The following is an 18212-nucleotide window of genomic DNA, read 5'->3' as shown; positions in this document are numbered from 1 at the left end:
TAAGCTGAGATAATCATGAAGAATTTGCTCTTGTGGTTTAGTTTATGATAACTTAGCTTCACACAAACAGGTATGTCTGATTGTCTTTCCCTCCTAAATATTGGGAGAATTGTTCTAAATGTATTCTAGACCTCTTACAAAGTGGGAACAAGATTTTCAAGTTTGGAAGTCTCAATCATTCACAAGAATGTTTGGTCAATGGGTAAAATGATCCTGCTAACTTGTGCTTCCTGTTTTGTCCCTAACTGATCTAAGAGGATTTGTGTAAGATGCTTCCAGAGCTTTCTTGGAGGAAATTTCAGCCATGACTGAATGACACCCTTTTCACACAGGGCAGACTTAATGAAAGGAAAATGTGTTTTAATTTCAAATGATACGATTCTAATTTAAAAGGTACAGATATGGTGCCATATAGCCTCCAACATGTGTGTGTATATGTGGTATAGTTTCCTGTGTTCCATTTTCTAGCATTACCTTGAACTGTTCTTATTTCCAGATGAATGGGAGAGTCCTGTTTTTCTTTTATAATAGTTTCTTTTGCTTTTTCTGATTTTCAGTACTTGGGTACTTTAAATAGTAGAGAAATTCATCGAAATCATGTGATGTTCAAAGACAGATATTTAATGCTGTCCCTTGTTAAATTGCAAGGCATTAAAGTTGATATAATGTAAGATTATCATAAATTAGGGAGTACTTTGGGAGGAAGAGGTTTCTATAAAATGTTGTTAATATAGCAGTATTATCTTGATTTACTATTTTTAAGCCTGAAATTATAATTTAGGGTAAGATACACATAATGCAGAAATGTAGGTGTGCACCATCAATTAGAAATTAAGTGTTATAAATATTAGTATTCTCTCTATAGCTTAAGTAGTTTTTAAAATTCTGGTCTTGTCCCATTTGGATGGGACAGGAATGTCATACAAACTATCACCACATTTATTCTAGATCACTAGGTAGTGGGACAGAGGATACATTTAAGCTTGAGTTATTGGGGCCCTTTGTATGAAGCATGATGTCAGAATGGTGACTGTTGGTGTGTGTATTCTGGAAATCTATCACTACCTAAAAAAAACCACCTAGAAACTTAACAGCTTAAAGCATGTATACATTTTATTTTGTTCACAGTTATTCAGGATAAGGCTAGGCTGGGACATTCTTAGTGAGGTCTTCCCTGCATTACAGTCAGGTGGTTGCTGGGTTGCAGTCATCTAAGAGCTCAATTTGGCTGCATGGTCTGAGGTGGTTCACTCACATAACTGTTGGTTGGTGCTGGCTACTGGCTAGGAGCTCAGTCAGGGAAGTCTGCTAATAGGATTCAGTTCCTCCCCACATGGGTCTTTTGGGGCTTTCTCACAGTGTGGCCACTGAATTCCAAGAAGAAACACACTAAGGACTCCCCAAGAGTGAGCAGTCCAAGGGACTTGGGTGGAAGCTGCATACCTTCTGAGCCAGCCTTAACTGCATCAGAATATCAAAACTGGCACATTATCTTGGTCAAACAAGGCACTAAAGCCAGCTCAGATACAAGGGAGGTGAATTAGGCTCCACTCTCAGTGGGAGGAACAGTAAAGAACTTGCAACTGTCTTTAATCCACCACTACCATGTGTTTCTGTGTGTAAGTGTGGGCACACATGTAATTAAGGGCAGTTGTACTGGATAATTCAAAAGGTGTTTCAGGTCTGGTAAATTTGTTCTATCTTCCCTTTCTGGGAAGACATTAGAAATTGTGGGCTTACATGAGTCAGAAATTGAAGAATATCAGGAGACAAATTGGTCAAAGGATTGTACTTATTTATTTATTTATTATTGCTCCATTACAGTTGTCCCAGCTTTTCCTCACTGTTCTCCCTTGCCCTGCTCACCCACCACTCCCACAGTCAATCCCAACCCTGTTGTCCATGTCCATGAGTCATTTATCCCTCTTCCTTGACTAGATCCTTCCCTTTCTATCTCCCTATACCCCTTCCCTCCTCCTCTCTGGTGGCTGTCAGTTTGTTCTTTGTTTCCATGCATCTGGTTCTGTGTTGCTCATTTGTTTTTTTTTGTTGTTGTTTTTGTTGTTCATTAGATTCCATTTATAGGTGATATCATATGGTATTTGTCTTTCACTGACTGGCTTATTTCACTTTGCATAATGCTCTTCAGTTCCATCCATGCTGTTGCTAAAGGAAGGAGCTCCTTCTTTCTTTCTGCTGCGTAGTTTTCTATTGTGTAAATGTACCACAGTTTTTTGATCCACTCATTTACTGATGGGCATTTAGGCTGTAGCACTTGGCTATTGTAAACAATGCTGCTATGAACATTGGGGTGCATAGGTTCTTTTGAATTGTGTTTCAGGATTCTTAGGGTATAACCCCCGCAGCAGAACTGCTGGATCGAAAGACAGATCCATTTTTAGTTTTCTGAGGAAATTCCATATTGTTTTCCACAGTTGCTGCACCAGTCTGCATTCCCACCAACAGTGCACTAGGGTTCCCTTTTCTCCACATCCTCACCAGCACTTGTTATTTGTTGGTTTGGTTATGATGGCCATTTTGACCCATGTGAGGTGGTATCTCACTGTGGTTTTAATTTGCATCTCTCTGATGGCTAGTGATGTTGAGCATCCTTTCACATACATATGCACCCTCTCTATATCCTTCTTGAAGAAGTATTTGTTCGGTCCTTTGCCCATTTTTTATTTTTACTTTAATTTTTTTTAAAGATTTTATTTATTTATTTTTAGAGAGAGAAGGAAGGGAGGGAGAGAGAGAGAGAGAAACATCAGTGTGCGGTTGCTGGGGGTTATGGCCTGCAACCCAGGAATGTACCCTGGCTGGGAATCGAACCTGGGACACTTTGGCTCCCAGCCCGTGCTCAATCCACTGAGCTACACCAGCCAGGGCCCATTTTTTAATTGTATTGTTTGTCTTGCTGATGTTGAGTCATATGAATTCTTTATATATTTTGGAGATCAAACCCCTGTCTGAGGTATCATTGGCAAATATGTTTTCCCACATGGTTGGTTTCCTTTTTATTTTGCTGATGGTTTCTTTAGCTGTGCAGAAGCTATTTAATTTGATGTAATCCCATTTGTTTATTTTTTCCTTAACTTCCTTTGCCCTAAATAGCATAAATTTCTTTATTCTTTAGTACATGTAATGCTTGATATTACTGTATTGCCTCTTAAATGCTTAAGAATGGGATTCTTAAATCCTCCAAACAGAATTGGGCCCCCAGTGTGGGACTGTTCACTCTGAAATGGGTGTGTGATAGTGTTTGTCTTGCAACCAGTGGCCTCTTCTTGGGAGAAAAGAGTGTGGGGAGGAGGGGAGAAATGGAGCACAGCCATTTTGAGGAATTTTTTTCTTTCAGGGAACAACAGTCAAAATTTTCTTTAATCTTATTAAGAATATAAATGAGAAAGTTTTCATTAAGATTTTATAGGGAAGAACAGACAAATATGATTTTTAAGAGGAACTTTTGATATAGAAACTATAATCAGCATTATTATCAAATCAAAATAAACAAAAAGAAAATCTAAAGCAAAAGATCAAAAGATCTTTAGATACTGTATAAATTTATCCTTTTAGGCAGTTTTTAGAGGGGAGTATAGACCTCTGTGAGCTTTTGCGTAATGGTAAGCCGTATTAAGGGCAGGTCCTTTCTACAAGAAGGAAAAAAACAGGATCTAAGGCTCAATGGAAGAGGTGTTTCCACAGATGACAAATATGCTGTAGAAGCTTACTACTTAAAGTGATCTCAGTGCAAAATCCCTTGCAATGTGAAGTCCTTTGATGAACTGAATGATTATCTAGAAATCTGTTTTATTTTGGAGTATTTTTACATATATATATTTACTTGTACTAAGCATTAATATATATGCAAAAATATAGATCCATAGCTCATAGAGAACTTAGTGCCTATCTAGACCAACTAAAATGAACTAAGGTAGTGGAAGTGTTTTAGAAGTTGTAAAATGTTCTGAAATTCATTAATATTATTGCCTAGACTTTTACTATGTTTTATACCAAGAATAAGAGCAGAATTTGCTTCAAGTTCTCAAGTCAGTGTTGCAAATTGCTTCCTAAAATATATAAGAAGGGATAATGTTGCTTTATTTGTTGTTTTAGATTTATGTCCCCAAAATAGGATTATGTTCGAGAGAAACAATTGGAAGCTAGGGAATTCCTTCTAGTTGTGATGACCATGATTCAAATGGCTTGTTACAAATTAATAGCAGTGTGGCCCTGACCAATGACCAAGGCCTGTGACAGAGTACCCTTGCCAAGGTGGGTAACCAGGAGTTGAAATTTAAAAAAATATTTTTACTACTATATATACATTTTATCCATAAACATTTTTGAAATAACAGCAAAGATTTTCTCTGTGAATGGTACAAAACATAATTTAAAAAATATATTAAACAGGTTGATACCTTTTCTCTAATCTCAATTTTTCAGTCTTGGCTTGACTCATTCATGGTGTTTGTTTCTGGGTTAATTAGGACTCACTTAGAATCTTCTCTTGAGACCCAAAGTCCTGTTGGCCCTGACACTTTTTATGGCTTGCTAACTTGCTGGAACTAATTAGCGTTTACTCTAATTGAGTGGTGTTTCAAATCCTTTTCTGTCGTCACTCACCTGAGAAACATACTCACTGCCCTAGTCAATTAGTAGTATAGTAATTTTCTAGGAGGAGACATATTTCCTCAGATCCACAGATAATAATTTGGATGGGGGAGGGGTGGGTATTGGCAAGGGTAAAATATATAAGAGACCCAAGGTTTACTTTGGTACTTTTCCCCACCTAGAGAATTACTGCTTTTCTAACTTTACAGACTTCAGACTTTGGTATCCCAGAAGTGTGACCCTGCTGGTTCCCTGCTGGGAACCTTGTGTGAAAGCCCTAGGGGAGCGTAACAGGTATATGAGTACCTGTAATATACCTGTGGTGCTTTCTTTCAGTTCCAATAGGTGTGATTTCTTTACTGCTATAACAACTTCTTTCTCCTACATAAAGTTTGCATACTTTTATGCACAGTTTAAACCTACTTTCTAAATGAACTATGTATTATTTTCCTCAGGACTTTTAAGAGTACTTTGGCCTTAACAGCATAAGCTACCAGCTTCATAGCAGCAATAAATGCATTGGTGGTTGCCATGGAAAAATATAAATATGAATCATAAACTTGATAGGAAATCAGAATTGCAGGACTTGGCATTTTAGTCATTGTAAAGGGTAAATAGAATGAGGCTGAAATGATGACTCAGAACATTAGTGCATGGGTGAATGGGTAGGAAAGCCCTTGGTAGAAACAGAGGATGCAGTGGGAGGACTAGGTCTAACAGGGAGGATGCTAAATTTCCTGTGCTGATGCCTAGATAGTAATGGAAGATGTGGACCAGGAGTTTGTAAGGGAAGCCAGTAAGGGATCAGGATGTAGGTTTGGTAATCCTTAGAAGAGTTGACTAAAGAAGCCTTGGAATTAAACCAGAGTTGGAGACAACATGAAAATCATCACAGAGACATGTAAGGAGAGGATAAAGGATAACATCTTGGCAGAAATTCTAATTGAAGTGGGAGGAAGAGAAAACAGAAGGGGCAATCATAAAATTGGGAGGAGAATTAGAGCAACAGAAGACCGGAAAAGAGCAAAACCAAGATGGTGGAGGTAGTTTACAGTAAATGTTATAAAAAGGACTAGGAAGACAGTAATTCAGAAATTGTCTGAGAATAAATTGTGTACTCTCTGAAGGCTCCTACAAATCAAATGTGAAATATAATGCTTACTTTGCCTTAACACTTCCACACATCTGCATTTGCTCTTTATGAAAACCCGTGTAGGGATTAATGTCTTTAAGGATTCCTGTATCTTTGCTAAAATTAAAAGCAATTACTCCCTGCCCCAGCTGGTGTTGCTCAATGGATTGAGTGCCGAGCTTCGAACCAAAGTGTCACTTGTTTGATTCTCAGTCAGGGCACATGCCTGGGTTGTGGGACAAGTTCCCAGTAGGGGGTGCATGAGAGACAAAACATATTGATGTTTCTTTCCCTCTCTTTTTTCTTCCCTTCCCCTCTCTCTAAAATTAAATAAAATCTTTAAAAGCAATTACTCACTGATGAGATGGCAGCACTTCTAGAATGGCAACCACATTGTCCTTGGTCACTCTCTGGTTAGAATGCTGCCAAGTGTTCTAAATTCATAGGCTCATATGATAGGTTAATTCCAACAAAACTGGTCAAATTTGTATAGCTCAGTTTGGGAAAATAGAAGAGGCTATATTCCTAAAGAGATACAATATTACACAAATGAAAAGTAGAACAATAAATCTTTAAAAGATTTAGAGGATTGTGTATAATTCTTAAGAGTTCAGTTCTGGAGATAAGAATTGAAGGTCATATTTTCAATGAGCAGCAATAGTCGATCAGAGTACATTGGTTAATTTCTTTGAACTTTGAAATACTGAAGCCAGCATTCATTGCTATTTATTTTGGGGATGTTGAAATTAGGAACTAATCTCTTTAAAGTCATTAGTAAATAGAGTGACCAACAACTCTGGTTTACCCAGAATTGGGCAGTTTCCTGGGTCAGGACTTTCAGTGATAAACCTAGAAAGTCTATGGCAAACCAGGATGAGTTAGTCACCCTATGAAAAAATTACTTTTAAAGTTCTTACCACCCCATATTCTATGATGTGAACTGCTATAAACTTGCTGAGAATTAATGAGATTTTTTTCCTTGCCTTAAATGCATAAACTTATATTTTACCTAGTTTTCTTCCTTCAAGAAATTTGCCTCATGGAATTAATATTCTTTGAGGAGACACAGACATCTCTTAAAAGAGAAGGGAACCAGAGTGATTGCATATGTATTTTTGCCTCCTGGTTGGGGCTGAGGAAGCATGAGCTAAGTAAGGAACAGCTGCTCTTGGGGCCCTTAATATGGAGCGGGACATTTTCACTTGGTATAATTGAACGATGCTCTTCTTTTTCTCTATTCTCTTTGGTCTATTTTCCATGAAGACATTTTTGGAATGTAGAATTACATAATTTGTGATTTCCCAATGATTGTTTTAGTTATAGTTACCATTGCTTGAGTTAATTATGTTTTCTTGAGGGAGCTCTTTGAGTTGTAGGCAGAACTTTAAAGACAAAGTCACCAGTGAGTTGGTGAGTGAGGTATAGCCTGGCCAGCAGGGGCAGCAATTGCATAGGTGGATCACTGTCAACCCTTTAGTTACCACACTTGTACAGAATTTAGGGGTTCTGAACTCCTCACATGTCCTAGGGCCCTGTGGCAATCTGGTGAAGCCTAGATCCATACTCAGAATAATATTTTTAGTACATAAAATAGAATAGGATTATAAAAAGAGCTAGTATTTTGATACAGCTATCAACTTTTTAAGAATCAATTTGTGATATAAAAATATATATGCTTCCCTATTAGAGCATTAAAAAACACTGTCTAGTGCTGGCTCTCATTACTATCATAATTTAAATGATGTTGTTATAGATATTCTTCAAAAAGCGCTGCTATAAATTTTTTCCTTCCTTATAAATGTAGGCTGTTCATCCCCTGGAGAAGTCAGGGTTCACTCCTCTCTTTGAATCTGGGCTGGCCTTAGTGATGTGCTTGACTGATAGAATGTAGTAAAAGTGATGTTCTGAGACTTCGAGGGCTAGGTAACAAAATTCCATTCCATAAGAAGCCCTTTTGGCCTGGATGTCTTCCTAGCTTTTGGAATGTTCCTTTGGGACAGAACCCTTGGGCTATGGGAATCTCCAATCCCACAAGCCACGTTTTTCATACTGATTGGCAGCCCCAGATAAACTCTAGCTGGTAGCCAACATCGGTTTCCAGCCACATAAGTGATCTGTCTTGGACATTCAGGCCAGTTGAGCTCAGCACAGGCATACCATTTGTTGTTGTTGTTGTTGTTGTTGTTGTTGTGCTTTGTTCTATCGCACTTCACAGATATTGCTTTTTTTTTTCTTACTAAACGAAGGCAAGATCCTCCACCAGAAAAAAGACTGTGACTTGCTTTACTGTGATACTCACTTCTTTATTCTGATGGTCTAGAACCAAAGCTGCAGTGTCTCCAGGAGGTATTCCTGTAATGGGGTCTTGCTGACAACTCTGAGGTTTGTTTTTTTGTTTTGTTTTGTTTTTTCCTTTATCTGTAAACACATTAACAATCTCCTATTTTATCTTTAGGACAATATTACTCAGGGTTCCTTTTGTGTGTTAAATAACACTCCCCTAGAAGGGGCATTCCAATGTTCAGTTTACAAGGATTCCACATTGGCCTGGCAGAGTTAATGCTGAGAGAGTAAAAAGTGATTACAACTCCTCCTCAAAGTGGGCATTGTCTCTTCTTTTCCAAAATTGACTTACCTCTGTTTTATCGCTGCCATTTGCACAATGCACCTGATATTAAAGCATAGTTTAGAAATCCTGCATCTATTGAACAACTGTTTACTGGACACATAATTTATTATGTGCTAGGCACACTGCTTCATGTTAACATAAAATGATAAGCAAACAGTTTCAATGCCTACCTGAAACTTACTGCCTAATAGGAGAGACATAAATGTAACTGTATATCTGATTATAGTTATGACATTCCTAACAACTGTGCTGCAAGAAACGTTTGGACAGTTATGAAAGCATGTATCATGAGGGTCTGGCCTGCAATGGAAGTAGATTCAAGTAGACAAATCATATTAAAGGCAGAAACAATCGTTTGGATATTAATTAGTCATAAATTTACCCAGAATTTCTCAAACTATTTCCTATGGAACTAGCTTGTTACTTCACATAGAAGCAAGATAAAGTCAAATGAGTCTGGGAAATTTTGGACTAAACACAGATAAATAAAATTCTTTGCACCTGGTATTTTCAAAGCCTTTTCTGGGATGATATGAATTGTGTAATTTTCAGAGGGGGATTTTGTATGGACTGTGTCTCTGAGATGTTTAACCCTGTGGCCCTTCTGTTCACAGAGCCACCCGTGATGTCACAAAGTATTCTCACACTTGGTCCAGTTCTCACAGCTACTCCATGAGGTTAGGTATCCAGTTGGGTTAGGTAAGATAAGGTCTTCTGTGAATAAGAAAGACCTGAAAAATAGTTTATATTCTATCTTATATAAAAGAAGTCTGTTCCCAGGTGCCAGGCCCTTGGACTCCATTGATCTCGTGGTGCCACCACCTGCTGTTTCCATTCCCAAAGTCTCTCTGGTCCCATGTGCCTGCTGGAGTTCCAGCCTCTGAGACTGTATTTCAGACCACAGGGAGTAGGAAGGATTCTTCCTGGAAATCACACCTGGCACCTCTCCTTACCTCTTATTGGCTAAAACTTAGATGAATGGCCATATCTAACTGGGAAGGAGGCTGGGAAATGTAGTCTTCTGGCTGAGTGACAATGTATTCAGCTAAAAACTGAAGTTCTTGTTACTAAGGAAGGAGAGAAAAAATACTGAGAGGCAACTAGTGGTCCCCACCAGAGATATGTCTAATTTTTCAGCTGAGTGAAATGGGCCTAATAAGGAAGGACCAAGCAAGGGCATAGAGATCATAGAAACAGCACAGATTCAAATCCAAACTTCCACATTCCTTGAGCCTCTCTAGGTCATTTCACCATCCCTATTTAAACATGTGGGAGGGATCACAATAGAGTCCTTCAAAGGCTGTGATATAAGGGGTCATCGTGATACAAACCGATAACAACATCATAAAATATATTTTAAGAGAAAGATAGGAATATATTTCTTAGACTAGTATCCCCATATTTGGGAATTAATAGCACTTTGGTTAATGTAAACCTGTGAGAGATATGTGACTGCCTTTTGTTATGCATACATTACTTAGACCAGGACTCTGTTTGTCAGACTGCTGTGCTCTCCAGGGCCTGCTCTGTGTCTAACAGCATCTCCTAGCTTTTCTTCATTTGTCACATCAGTGATGCTTTGCAAGCCTTGAATCCCATCTGAAGCCATCTGTTTGCCTTACTTTATTTACATGATAGCATCACCTGATTGCAGTTTAGAGTCTGGATAAAAAAAACATTGCTCTTACCTAGACTGAGCTGGGGTTTTGTCTGGTTTAACAACAGGGGGCTCACTGCACTGAATGCATTTCTCAGTGTAGAGATGGTGCCTGTAACGCCCACACAGGGGGTTAACCCAAAGATGGTGAGCTTTCTGCACTGCTCCAGGACTGGCCAGGCTGTGCCTCAGCAGTGCAAATGGCAGGCATCACTCTGCTGTCTTCCAGCACATTACTGGTACCAAAGAGAACCTTCCCATCTGCATGCTCCCAGTGTTCAGTGTCGCTTCAGAACAGAGTAAATGCTCTTTGAACATTTGTTAAATGAATGAGTGGGTGAGTGAGTGAATGAATGAATTTATGAATGGTACATTGAATGGAAAGCTAATTAAATCCCAGCTCCTCTCTTCCATTCCTACAGATGGCGCAATTGCTGGACCTGTGATAGATCAGCAGAAATCGTTGTTGGCAGTGAGGCCAGATGCCTTGGGGTGGTTGCTGTGGGGATATGGCAATCATTCTGGATCAGAGCATTCACACCCACAAACCAGGCCCCTTCCCTTGCCCCTCAGCCAGAGGTCATGTGTGGAAGCACTTCCTTTTTGAGAGGTCTAGGGGAATGCACGCCTGGAGCAGAGTTTCCTCCCACAGGTTCAGGTATTTGTAATTCCAGCCCTCATTGCAGTGGCAATTTTTACTAAAACCCCATGGAGAAGGGAAGTGGGCAGGATCCCATGATGGCACAAATCTTATAAAGAGGATTTAAGCTTAACAATGCTTAAATACAGACATATACCTCTGATGTAGAGAAGTCCCAGACTGTTGAGTCCTAAATTGTCCTGAGGGACCACTGGAAAATTAGCTCCTAGAAATACAATTCTGTTTCCAAGAGCCCCAATTCTGGTAATACGAGTGGGTAGAGGCTGTTATGGAAGCCCACGGCTCCCCCTCACTCCTCAGGTGAAATAGCCTGCCTGTCCTACTCTGACTTCACCCAGCTTGCTTTTCCTGTATTATAAAGGGGATCAAGAGCTTGCTTCATAGTTTGTATTACCCTTAACCCTCAAAATGACCCCAGGGAGCTCGGGAAAGGGTATCAGTTGTCATCAAGTCCTGATCTGTTGCCTCATTCTCTTATCAGCTGCCCAGCAATGACCTTGGACTTGAGCATGTTATGTCATCACAATCATTGATCACTCTCTTTGTCTCTGTGTTTTATTTTTTCATTTAGTTCATTTGCCTTAATGAGTGACATACTGATGTTTCTCTACATGCATGCATATATTTAAGAGTGCAGGGGAGGTGGGTCCAGGTATTTGTTAGCTGTCTAATCCAGTGGCTTCCAAAGTACGGTATGAAAGATAATCCATTGAGGAGCACATAGAAAATACTAGTACATTGAGGAGCACATAATAAATACCTTTATTTTTATTTATTTTTAACCTATGCTTTGAAAGGTTTTTTCTTTGTCTATGTTTTATTATGTAGGTAAATTTATTACATTAGTATTGTGGTGTGTATATGTGATTTATCAACAAATTTATAAGTGTATAATATTGAGAATATATGTTCAAAATTATACTCATCTAGAGAAGGAATGTTTGGCATTTATTTGAATTTTAATACCATATTAGTGTTTATTAACTATGATAAGAGTCTCTTACAAAAGCATTTGCTAGTGAAATATATGCTATATATGGTACACATCATTCTATATGTAGATGGCTTACATAAGTTGTTTAAATTAAGTGACAAAATATAAAATTAGAAAATTGACTTCAGGAACCTATTTTATTTCAAAAATAGGTTAACCTTTATGGATACCTGTAACACCTTACATTCAAAAGCAGCGAGTTTTAATTTCCCTAAGGCCTTGGTTTTGTGTATCAGTGATGTACAGGATTTCAGGGGCTTCCCAATGCATTCAGGGTAAATCTCAGACTTATTTGTTTGGCCTGCAGAGTCCTTTGTGATCGAGCCTCGTTGTCCACCACTTCCCTGTGGGTCTCATTACTCAGTCACACTCATCTACTCGCTGTTCTCGAGTGGAATCAACAATTGCTCCTTCCCATTTATAGTTTCTATTCTCTCTGCCTCACTATAACTTCTCCCAACTCTCTTTCCTGGTCCCTCTACCCTTTTCCATCCTAACACTGTCTTCTAGTTACTCCTTTTTGCCCTTTAACACTCAATTTAGTGTCACCTTCCCCAGAAAATGTCTGTGAATCCCATTTGGTATAATTTCCCTTCCCCTGTGTTCCTGCAACACCTCGGCATATTTCTATTATATACTCCTTTTCTGTAATTATTTACTTTTATACCACCTTGAGGACAGGGGGTATACCTTATTTGACAATTTATATCTCCAGAGGAAAGTACAGTATTTAGCATGTTCCAGATACCCAGTGACTACTCCAGCAAGTAAGTGAAAGAATGAGATGCAGGGACTGCCCAAGCAGTCTCTGCTAAAGTAAACCTGTGGGTTTTGGGAGCTGAAGGGACAGGTATCACTGTCATGCTGAGAATATTGGCAAACAAGGGAGGGGTGAAGGATGGTAGTTCCCTAAGAACTGTAGCAACTGATGAGTAGGTTCTGGCTTTGTTGGGGAGTTCTGGTGGTCTGGGAATCACTCAACACCAGCATTTATTTAAAATCCTTGGGCCAGAAACTTATTCTTTGTGGGTTGTGCTTCCCACAGGTAAGAAGGTACTCTATGCAAGAGAGAGCAGGCTCATTCTTCTCCTTAATGGAGTTCTCTGAACTTGAGTATTCCCAGTAGGTGCCTCTCATTTCCCTCCTCCCCTGGTGAGCTGGTGGCCTTTCATTCAAGCTACTCCTCCACACAGCTTGCCTCCTCCCTCCTCCCTACACCTTCCACCTGAGCAGTTGATGGGCCTCCTGTGGATCAGCACCTGAGGAACTGCTGGGCCTGGTGTGGCTTGCCAATCAGGAGTTTAGAGCTCTCCGGGGGTTCGCTGCCTTCCCAGCCTGCAGGCCTCCCATGGCTCAGCATCTAGGCCATTGACACACCTCCTGTGGTTTTAGCTAGAGAGCAGCTTGAGGATCTTCTGTTTTCTGTGAAATAGTTTCAGAGGTTACCTTTTCTCATTTGCATAGTGTGGATGCACCTGTTTTTATTTGTTTGTTTGTTTGGTGAAACTATAAATGGAGGAACATAAACGAGACAATATTGGTGCCTCCTTAGAGCTATGATATTGGCTACTGCAAAGCGGCCCAGGTTTTGCTATCTGGAGAAGAGCTAAGGCCTAACTCATAGCACTGGTGAGGAAATGATTTGTGACTGAAGGAATAGGAGAGGTGCAGTAAGCCTTTTAGGCTCCTAAAATGTCACCTGGTGTGTATGTAATATCTTAGTTTGAATAAATTTAAAGGGCTTCTAACACCTCTTAAATTATCTTTATTTGTGCGAGGTATCACTTGAGAGGTGGCTTTGGGCAGAGCAAGCTGACCCTGTAGTTCAAGTGGAAAGGGAAGGAAATAGTTAAAGGATTTAAACTGCTAAAAAAGACTTTTTAGAGAAGCATTTTTCTAGAGAAGCAGCAAGTTGTATGAAAATCACAGCTTTTATACATTAAGTATGGTTGAGTCTCTTCCTAAAAGCAGTGTAAGAAATGTGGATCCCCATCTCATCTGACCCCCAACCTTCCACCCCACCCCGTCCCATGCCACCCCTTCCTTCCCGGGAAAAGGAGCACTAGGACCAAAGGGGTATAGCTCCCTCCAAGGATTTTCAAATGACAAAGAGACTGGTGAATAGTCAGAAAAATAGAAGATGTTATTGATAGCATAGTTTTTGCCACACCATTCTCAGTTTTAAGTTTCACTCAGAGAGGAAAACTTAACCATCATTCATATAAACTCCACTATTTTAGTATCTTGTTTTTACCCATCCTAATTCTACCATGACGCATCACAGGCAAACCCAGATCACATCCCTTTAATAAGGACCATGCCTGTATTTCAGTACCAAGTACTGAACTTTTCTTTTTCAAGATCCCAGATTATTTGAAAACTATTGGTCAGTGAGGGTGGGTTAAAATCAGAAGTCTATGAAATAATATCAGCAAGAAATAATGTAGAAAGTAGCAGAGGTATGCAAATTTTATTTTTGAGCCCCGGGGGGCATAAATGTAAATATAAGGCATAGAAAGATGTGACACATTAAGCATAGTTAGACTCCTTATCTTAAATAATAGTAACAGTAATTACAACATGGTATTAATAGTAGTATTACTAGCCATAATATGCCCATTAGTATAATAAGATAATATAAATTCAGTTTTTTAAAATATGCCAGGCATTGTGTTAGTTTTTATTTTATCTCACTGAAGACATTGGCACAGCTGGACATTGGCACTGTACTTTACACACAGGAACACCTAGATTAAGAGTAAAACCTCTTAAACTTGAATGCACCCATAAGAATCAACTGAAATGATTTTAAAACACCAGTGATCTGCATTTTGAAGCCACTCTGCAGTTAATACTGAAGTGGGCGTCCACTGACCATGATTTTGAAAAGCCTTAGCTTAGAATAACACTTTCTAGATCACAAGGCCAGTAAGGAGCGAGGCAGAACTTGAATCCAGATCTGTCTCATTCCTGCTGTCCATGCTTTGCTTCCTGTTGCTTTGTACCTGAATGAAGAAGGGTCAGTTCTTTTCTTGCTTGCTTTATACATCCAGTTTCATCTGCCTTGTGTATCCTTACAATTAATACCAGATTTCTGGAACTTTGTTCTGCTCTTATTTTTTAGATTGTATTGATTTATTTTTAGAAAGAGGGGAAGGAAGGGAGAAAGAGAGAGAGAGAAACATTGGTGTGAGAGAGAAAACTTTATTGGTCACTTCTCATATGCTGCCCAACTGGGGACCGAACCCACAACCCAGGCATGTGCCCTGACCAGGAATCAAACTGGTGACCTTTAGCTTTGTGGAATGACATCCAACCAACTAAGCCTCATAAGTCAGGGCTTTATTCTGTTTTTAAAAGTTTAAATAATACCTGAAGTCTTTCTTGTCCAAAATAATATAAAAATATACAAAGCAAAATATCAAGAATTCTTTAACCCTTTCTTCTTGCCCTTTCTTTGGTAACTACTATTCTCAATTGGAATTATATTGTTGTCTTTAATATGTATATTTACTTACTGATGTGTATCTTTTCAAAATATTTATTAATTGAACACTTCATGTCAGCCTCCATCATAAACATGTTAGACAAATTCACTTTGCAACCCTCATAACCACCTTATGAGACACTATTACTATCTTTCTTTATCAGTTAAGAAAGCTGAGACTTGGAGATTGTAATGCTCACTGGTAGAGGGACAAAATTTAGACCATTAGTCTGACTCCAGAGTTCTTCTATATCATGCTAAAGTATCCTTCAATTAACATGAAAATATATTCTAAGTATTTGTATGTGACTTTAAATAAATTTAACAGTATATCTTGGAGATACTATCATATCCTTCTGCATAGCATTTTAGAGTAGGAACATAGCATGATTCATTGAACTACTATTTACTGATGAAGTTTTTTCCTCCAAATTTTCACTTTTATAAACTATATGACAGCAAAAAATACTTATAGTTTATAATATAAGTGGGAGAATTTCTCCAGGCCACTTGATTCCCAAAGTGGAGTCGAAAGCATACCTGCACCTGAAATCACTTAGAACACTTTATAAAAATGCAAAACATACCTTCAAGGAACACATAATCATCATATTAAAAACTCTCATCAAGTCCAGAAAAAGACAGAAAGCATTCCAATTTAATCTCAAGGCTATAAAATAGATTCTAAAATTAGACAAAAAATAGCACAAAGAAAGAAAATTAGAGGATAACCTAATTAACATTGATGAGAAGTATTACCAAATCAAATGTACCTGTGCTTTAGAACAATTATAAATGATGAATAGAGTTTAATTCTAGGAATGCAAGGATGGTTGCATTCAGGAAAAAAATTAACATAATTCATTGAGGCAAAATTAGAATTATCTCTCTTTTCTCCCTAAGATTTCACTTTGATTCTCTTTTATAATAATGAGGCACAATGTTCATTATATGAAGAACCACAGAATGGCCAAAAAAGTTTAACTCTTCCTCTCCCACTTTTCACAGTGCCAGTCTCTACCCACATAACTCCATTTCTCTACCTGAGTATGTGATTCTTGACTACCTAGTCTGCCCAAGGCTCCAGAGCCCACAAGGCCATAGGAGTGATACATACAATAAGCAATAGTATTCCTATGTACTAACAATAACACTCACCAATTAGAAAAGGTAATAGGCAAAAATTCTCCTTTTGAGAGAAAAAAGACAAATTGTTTATGAGTAAACTTAACAGGGCATTTATATATCATTAAAAGAGAACTCTTAAAACTTTGGTGAGTAAATGGAACTGTCGTACCAATACTGGAAGACACAGTATGACAAAGATTCTTCCCTACATGAATCTATAAATTGAAGTAATTCAGGTTAATATGATAGTTAGATTTAAAAAGTAGAACATGGAAAGATGATTCTAACATTTTTTTAGAAAAAAGCAAATAGACAACAACTAGACAAGAGCTTTTTTAAGAGAGCTAATTTAGGGAGGCTTACTCTAGATGCTCAGCAATCCAACTGGAGTGGTATTTCCTAGGAATAGGCAAATAGAGAGGTAGATGTGAATAAAAGAAAACAGAATACAGAAACTAACCCACGGGTGTGTGAGAATTTACTTGTTGGTTATTGTGGCATTTTTAAAGCATGGGGAAAAGTAAATGATGTTGGAAAAATTATGCATATGTTAAGAAAATATTTCTGTTGCATTATCAGGTCATACCATGCCAAATAAACTAAAAAGCAGTGTATTAAATATGAAGGAATTAAAGGCAAATATGACAGGGTGTTTTTAATATTCTTTTTAAAATTATTTTTATTATACTTTATTGATTATACTATTACAGTTGTCCCATTTTCTCTCCTTTATTCCTCTCCACCCTGTGCACTCTCTCCCACTAGCATTCCCTGTCTTTAGTTCATGTCCATGGGTCGTACATATAAGTTCTTCGGCTTCTACATTTCTTATACTGTTCTAAATCTCCCCGTCTATTTTTTACCTACCCTTTATGCTACTTATTCTCTGTGCCTTTTCCCCCTCTGTCCTCTCCCACTCCCCCACTGATAACCCTCTATGTGATCTCCATTTCTGTGATTCTGTTCCTGTTCTAGTTTTTTGCTTAGTTTATTTTTGTTTTTGTTTTAGGTTCGGTTGTTAATAGCTGTGAGTTTGTTGTCATTTTACTGTTCATAGTTTTGATCTTCTTTTTCTTAGATAAATCCCTTTAACATTTCATGTAATAAGGTCTTGGTGATGAGGAACTCCTTTAACTTGACCTTATCTGGGAAGCACTTTATCTGCCCTTCTATTATAAATGATAGTTTTGCTGGACAGAGTAGCTTTGGATGTAGGTCCTCGCCTTTCATGACTTCAAATACTTCTTTCCAGCCCCTTCTTGCCTGCAAGGTTTCTTTTGAGAAATCAGCTGATAATCTTATGGGAATTCCTTTGTAGGAAACTGTCTCCTTTTCTCTTGCTGCTTTTAAGATTCTCTCCTTACCTTTAATCTTGGGAAATGTAATTACATGCCCTGGTGTGTTCCTCCTTGTGTCCAACTTCTTTGGGACTCTCTGAGCTTCCTGAACTCTCTGAAAGTCTATTTCTTTTGCCAGACTGGGGAAGTTCTCCTTCATTATTTTTTCAAATAAGTTTTCAATTTCTTGTTCTTCTTCTTCCCCTTCTGGCATCCCTATGATTCAGATGTTAGAATGTTAAAAATGTCCTGGAGGTTCCTAAGCCTCTCCTCATTTTCTTGAATTCTTGTTTCTTTATTCTGTTCTGGTTGAATGTTTCTTTCTTCCTTCTGCTCCAAACCCTTGATTTGAGTCCTGGTTTCCTTCCCGTCACTGTTGGCTCCCTGTAGATTTTTCTTTATTTCACATAATGCAACCTTCATTACTGCCTGGGTCTTTTTTATGTTGTTGAAGTACCCAGTGAGTTCCTGGAGCATCCTGATGACCAGTGTTTTGAACTATGCATCTGATAGGTTGGCTATCTCTTCATCGCTTAGTTGTATTTTTTCTGGCGCTTTGATCTGTTCTTTCAT

The 18212-nt window shown here is 38.4% G+C and overlaps 1 protein-coding gene across 2 annotated transcripts in view; it reads left to right on the top strand.

Moving 5' to 3' along the window:
- PKHD1 (PKHD1 ciliary IPT domain containing fibrocystin/polyductin) overlaps positions 1-18212 on the top strand; it is a 450921-nt gene that overhangs the window by 239276 nt on the left and 193433 nt on the right. The window lies entirely within an intron of this gene.

The sequence above is a fragment of the Phyllostomus discolor genome, chromosome 4 (assembly GCF_004126475.2).
Source record: "Phyllostomus discolor isolate MPI-MPIP mPhyDis1 chromosome 4, mPhyDis1.pri.v3, whole genome shotgun sequence".
NCBI classification, from domain to species: domain Eukaryota; kingdom Metazoa; phylum Chordata; class Mammalia; order Chiroptera; family Phyllostomidae; genus Phyllostomus; species Phyllostomus discolor.
The sequence above is the reverse complement of the archived record's forward strand: the minus strand, read 5'-3'. Positions and strand labels throughout refer to the sequence as shown.